Source organism: Polyergus mexicanus, unplaced genomic scaffold (genome assembly GCF_030449975.1).
Source record: "Polyergus mexicanus isolate NDT 795.1 unplaced genomic scaffold, iyPolMexi1.0 SCAF_15, whole genome shotgun sequence".
NCBI lineage: Eukaryota > Metazoa > Arthropoda > Insecta > Hymenoptera > Formicidae > Polyergus > Polyergus mexicanus.
Window position 1 is genome coordinate 4,297,322 of NW_027223335.1, and position 7,397 is coordinate 4,304,718.

Sequence of the window (7,397 nt, forward strand, 5' to 3'; positions counted from 1 at the left end):
CCGAAAACACGAAGGCTATAGCATTTATCACTTTACGTAACAAAATTTCGCAAAGCCGACTAGTATGTTTTTGATATATTAAATATTTCCTTGAAACAATGATATTTTTTCGAATTTTCTGATGAATCAGGATTTTTTTATATATATATATAATATTCGTCGCGAGATATAAATTGAGTAAAAGAATTTTGATATATATATATATATACACACACACACACACAGAATGCTTAATTATATATACAAGTATATAAAGGTATTAATAATAAATATCTTTCTCGAGCTAATCGCAATTTTTTAGAAACGGTTAGACATCTCCCTGGAATTCATTTATGCGAACGTTGCAACGTACCGTACCGGAAGCGTATCATATAGGCGGATGACGCGACTTCCGGGACGCGACCTTAAGAATTCCAATTCTCATCGCTCGGTATCATCGAAATCCGTTTACTCAGCTGCTTCCACTATTTTCATTGCTCATTGTCAGTCCGGTTTAAACCCCGGTATTGTTGTCATTTTACCGTTTTCGCTTTTATCGGAGAACGTTCTCGCACGTCCTAAAACTTATCTGTGTATATAACTCGACGAAATTGTTCATCATCGCGATAAAAGCAAAATAAATAACGCTACAGTTGATACTTTCGCACTATATTCAAGGCTTAAAGTTATAATTTCTCCTCGATTGTGAGTATCAATATTTTTTCGAAGAGAAACAATTTGTATTTGAAAGTATAAAGTAACGTTATATAAATGTTAAATAAAATCGTCAAATCTTGTTACGCGTAGAATTATAATGAGATAAATGTTCCCGCTCTTTTGTAAAAAAGAAAAAAAAATTATTAAAGAGGAAACAAACTAAAAAGAGAATTTCACAAAATCAATATATAACGTGACATAAGTTATTTACGCAAATAGTATGTTTTTCTCTTACGTTTGTATGCTTAAAAACTTATCCTCATTAACGGGATAAAAATACTTGTAAACCTTGAAGATTTTTAATGGCACATCGCGAAACTAAGTCGATCTCTTGCACGTTTCATTAACAATTACTTTTCATTAACGAAGAAGATAAGCGCAGAGATATTCTTCGCAGTAAAAATTTTTCTTTCTAGAAACCAACTAATTTTCCAGCCACATCGATCCCGCTAACGGAATATATCGATTACGATGCATCATATCGACGAGGATTCGCTCATCGACCTTCGGTTATTCTCGTTAAATACCCGTACGTTCGACTTCGAGGGATTTAAACGTGTAACTAGGTCAAGCAAGGATAAACGTCGCGACAAAGATTTATGATTATGCATGTGCTGCAACCGAGGGAAACCTCGGACGATGTCAAGTTCGATTCATGCCTGTTTGATAAAAAAAAAATTATCGCAGAACGAAACATTCGTTAGAATACTTTGATAAAAAAATTAATATATGATCCTTTAATAAAAATCGATGACATAAGGAAGGAAACATGGAAAAATTAATTTACAATAGAGAATCAAAGATGGAAACTATATTGAACACCCTATATAGAACATGTCAGAAACCAGGGACACTCTTCGTATATATCTTGATTGTAAATAAATTTTTCAATATTTTTTATGACTTTACTTCTTGTTTAAAATATAATTAATATAATCTACTTAATTCTATCAAAAACAACTAAATAATATCAAAACAAATAAGAAATTTCTTCGAGATCTTAACCTGAATTTCTGTAGATTAAGTATTTTTATAAGAGTGTGATTTATCGAAGAAATGTCCCCGTTTCTGATGTCATAATATAATGTATATAACAAACTCAAGTGGCACACCGTTTTTAATTGAACTGGAAATGTACCACTTATCACAACTCTTTTCCCCTTTTGACATTAAATATATAAACTTCAAATGAAATATCTGTAACTATAGGAATAATACATTGCTTGAGGGAAAACATGACTTACAGTGAAGCGAAGAACACACAAATTTGTATGTGTCACCTATTAATATTCTTGAAACTTGATTAACCTTAATTCGTGACGTTTGCGTAGAATTAATCACCAATTAGATGAAAACTACTCCTTCTCTGAACAGGAAACTCTTACTCTCCATCAACTAGTGATTGATCTTTACAAAGAATATTATTAGCAACTTGTCCGTGTAAATCAATCATTTTAAATAGGGAATATATAAAATATATTCTGAAGTATATTCTCGATTCGCACGCAAATAAAATTAAATGTAAACTATATATGAAAATATGAATATTTATTTTTATGACGAAGTTGTGCCAATTGCCTAGAGTCTAGAACATTTATTGCCTTTTTTTTTTTTTTTTTTTTTAAACCATCTTATACAATATATTTTTTATATATTCGGTGAATGTGAGAGAATATACGAGGAAATAATTGTTAAAAGATGATTATACCATTTTACAATTTATTCCATTAGTATGTTGTAACATTCAACGCGTATATATTGCGTGCTTGCGTAAAGTTGCATTATATCAGCAGCTCTCGTTACCTTGCTACGGACATACGTGTAAAAAAATGATGTAAACCGAGACGCGGATAAGAAGAGCTTCGCACTTGCAAAACATTTTACTATGCAAATGGTTTACAAAGTACGTCAGAAAAAGTTGCGTCAACATTTCAAGGTGCAAATCTAGATCACGGTGTAAGAGAAAAATATTACTTAAGTAAAGATGACACTTTAGCAGTTCATAAAGAAAAAGATCATACGTAAAATTTTCATAAGAGATAGATTTCAAAGATTTAAAAATATTCAGAGAAAAATTTTTTCATATATGGTGCGCTTATTTCGAATATATTGTATTTAGCCACAAATTAATCTTTCATTATAAATTCGTCTTTGATTAATCGCATCAAAGATTACGCGATCAAAAGGAAATAAAGACGTCTATATTTTTTCGCGAACGTTCGAGAAGCATCTTATCATCTGGTATTTCTCCACGCCTTCGAACGTGTGATCGAGAAAAACACACCTACGTCACTGATTAACACCTGTCAGAAAGTTCCTTGACGGATCGCGTTTCACAATTCGTATAGATTGCGCTTTATTTTCTGCTGTCCACTGACGCAATCGTCGATACACTACGCATTTACCGATACGTAAATACGTGAGGATATCATGCGCGTGTCGCGTTATCTATCACAGTGCTTCGATCGCGCCCACGCTTCTACATGATTCTTATCGCATGTATACGCATACCAATATGCAATCCGGAACCACAAAGAGATATGTCATATTCATTTAAATATGTCATTTTATTTTTAAAATTCGAAATTATAGCGACGAAATTATGATATCACTAAAGTCATCACGCGCTGTTGCATTATAACTCTTGTAATAAAAACAATATTAACTCTATTTTTCCCGACCTTTTTATATAAATCATGAAATATTGCAGTAATTGATTTTTCGATCTAGATTGTCTAGATTCATCGTATCAAGTCGGAAAACGAAACAATGTATTTCTATTTAATTCCCATATAATTTTAATATCTCGAATGTAAAATAAAAATTTATTTTCTATTAATAGCAAAAAAAAGACAAAGGGAATCACTGCGCTGAAATAAATAACGCATAAGTGAAAGACAGATGCAATTCTTTCGATGTTATAAAAAATATAAATAAATTTTTTCTGAACGAGAAAAATATAGTTTAATGCAACAGTGGATGAAAACAAGACTTTTAACGTAAAATTGTTATAAGATTATATGAAATTTATTTATTTCGAACATAAGAGCGTCGACATTGTCAAGATATTTTAGTTACGTATCTTGCACTAACGGAATTTCGTGTCGTTCCGCTTGGCATAATTTGCATTAATTAGATTTAGTCAATATCTTACAATTGACCAAGCACTAGACTCGAATAAGAATGAAATAAAATATATTCTCGCCTTTCTCCTTCTCTAAATTGAGAACGACAGTGAGAACGTAAATTTAAATCGAAAGTTAACCGTTTAAAGCTCGCACCCGCATTATAATTAATCACATGCAACATTTTCCATGAAAATTATCGCCAAACCATTTCTCAAGTTACTTTAACAAAAACTTAGCAGAGAAAAAGAGAGACTTTCACAAACATAAAAAGTCTATATAAGCCGGAAATAAAATTAATTAAACGCACGTTTCTTTATACTATCTAACTGTCTTGTCTAATTATCCACATTTTTCCACACTGTTACGCCTATTTTCTTAAATTGATTTTAAAAAATTGGCTACACATATAAATGTATGACTTCCGCAAAATGATAAAAGATCAGATATGTACAATATTATAATCGCAGCGAAAATAAAGCATCTTTTCATTCATGTCCCGCTCTATATTAACCGCATCCTGTGCCTATATTTAATTCTACCTCTCTTTGTGCTTTGTGTATTCTGCTCGGAATTAGTCGGTCATGTATTTGTGTGAAGGAGCAATAACGGACTGTCGCTCGGGTCGCAGCGGGTCGGTACATGGTCAGGTAAGATGTTTTTCAGGACTAAAATCGGAGAAAGGATACGCATCCTGTCGTAGTGTTCCCCGCGTAGTTTTCTCGTGTTTTCGACGGGCAGCTGCTATGGGTATGGACCGGATGCGAGAGAATACTTCTCAAGAAGAAATCTAATTCTATTATTTCGACTTTATCTTACCGTAATCATATGCGAAAACGTAGATACGTAAACTCTATATAAAAAAAAAAGGTTATTGTAACACTTCTAATATGCTATGTTAACGAATGATAACGAGACATAATAAAGATAACGATTAGCAAAGATAAAAGTCGCGTGACACAATTTGAGCACACATATCGCAGATGATATTAATTAATAATCTAAATAAGAACTATGTCACGTTGACGTTTAGAGTATGTCTAGAACATGTTTTACGTATCCAATTTGTATTTGATCTTTAAATCTACTAACTCTTTTATAATTCGCTAGTTCTTTTAAACGCTTTGTGAAAAAAGATTTAAACCCTTTAGAAACTTAATTTCTTTAAATTAACTTCTTAATTAAGCTCTTTAAAAACTTTATTTTTTAATTATTACATATCCATAAAAGAGCTTAACAATTCTATAAATTTAAAATTTCTTTTATACCCACGAATTATTACATTTAATAATCTGAAATTAAGTTAAAGATTTCCTCGATAATAATATCGTTCGATCATTACGATCAAGTTTATATCATCGTACTTTTATATACTTTATCATCTCGCGCATCTTCTATAAACGTGAGACGTCGTTTTCACTTTTCAGAACGTGTTTGACAACGAGGCAAGTCCGTACTCTTCTCTATAACTCATTCATCTCCCTTCTACTTCCTTCCATTATGTCGTTTCCGTGCAGTTCGCGTAGGAGGATCGTCTCGATTCGCAGGACTTGAACGTTTCAGGGTCCATCTCTCTAAGCTGATTTTTCTCCCTCGTCCCTCTCCTCACGAGACATCCGAGGCGTGAAAACGAAACAGCCGGCGAACCGGTTCAAGAATTTTTCGTCGGTTTCTCGTCCCGGACTTTAAACCGGTATCTCGTCGCAAGCGCACGGCGCGCAAAGCGCAACGCGTAGGCAGACAGTTCTGCAAGCCGCGTGCACGCGTTCCACGCAAGGCTGGCTCGATACTTGTCTCATGACAAGTCCGATTCAATCGTACTAGATGTATCATAAAATGCCAAGTCGGCACCAATTTTGTTTTTTTATATAAATTCGCCAGAGAGAGAGAGAGAGAGAGAGAGAGAGAGAGAGAGAGAGAGAGAAATATAAGAAATATTCTACCACAAGAATTCATGTTCATATAATATGCCTGCAAAAACTTATGATTTCAACAAAATTCTCTCTTTTTTTTTTCATTGCTCTTTCTATTTTCATTTATGTATACATACATTATTTATTAAAAAACAGATTTATAACGTCATTACTTCTACTCTAAAAGTATTTGTTCGCCTACGCGACACAAAATAAAAATATTTAATTAGTTTATCGTTTCCCGAGAATACTTCTGTAGGCTTACAAAGTTTATAAAATTCATTTATAAAGTTCTTCGACAAAGAAACGTACATCAGTACGTGTGAATTACGAGGGAAAAAAAAAAAAAAAAAAAAAAAAGAGCAGAATTAGAAAAGTTAAGGAAATTGATAAACATTACATAGCAGAATCGTGCACGATGCATGGCAATTGTATTTTAACAATGAATTATGTTAATCGAACAAGAAAAATTTCTATTTGCATTTGAATATATGTATAAACAGAGCATTATAAATTATATTTTTTATATACTAGCTATATTATAAATTGAAAATAGCATATAAGTAAGACTAATGTAATAAAAAGAAATTATAATTATGTATGTTTTTATATTACACAGTATGCGTCAACATTACATAATATTGCCATAATTTGCCGCTAATTGCATGATTTCGAAGAAAACGACCTAAACTAATCATCGGCTAGTTAAACTGTGCACAAAAAGCGCGATGAGTAACAATCATCTCTGATTATATCGACATCCGCTTTCTTGACGAAACGATAATTTCACGACAACGCGAAATGAGACAATTTTGTACGATTGCATTTCCCTGACTGTTTATTGCACATCGCGCAGTAACTGGACTGTGCCACATAATAGAAAGTTACATTAAATCGTGCAATATATTATGACAACAGCATAACGGCACATGCGCAATTTACAAAAGACGATGCTTGCACGGTAAAGCTTCAATCGCCGTAACTGACCGCCGATTGATGAGATGAGATTACAAAAGTCTGCGTACGTATCTCAACGTGAGACTTAAATGACGTGCGAGGTGAAATGGAGTATTTATTCTTAAGTAAGTGTGAATCAATATAATAATTTTACCCGATACTAAAATTAGGACTTATGATGAAATCGTTAGTGAATGTATATTTAATAATATTTAATAACTAGAAAAAAAATTAATGAAAAATATCAATTAATACAATGATTTTATTGTAATAAAATACTTTAATTGCGACAGTGGGTCGTTTCACACGACATATTTAGAAACGTTTAAGACCGTAATCCGAAAATATTTTAAATTCGCGAAAATTAATATCCATCTTACGCGCGCAATAATTACATATTATATCGAAATCATCGAAATTATTGCGTAAAAGATCTATTGGTAAAAAATGATTTTTATTTCTAAAGTAAATAAAATAATTTTTCTTGCAATTGCATCGATAGACTAAGTTTTGATGAACCTCAAGCAATTTTAAACACAATTTAAATTTCTCATTTATATTAACGACGTGAGACGTGACATTTATATCATCGATATGCGTCCACCATGTATTTACACTTTTACGCGAGATGATGTAATTTAGCGAAACTATAATGTTTTTTAATGCCCTTTTCGGTAAAAATATGAAAAAGATCAAAATGATGAAA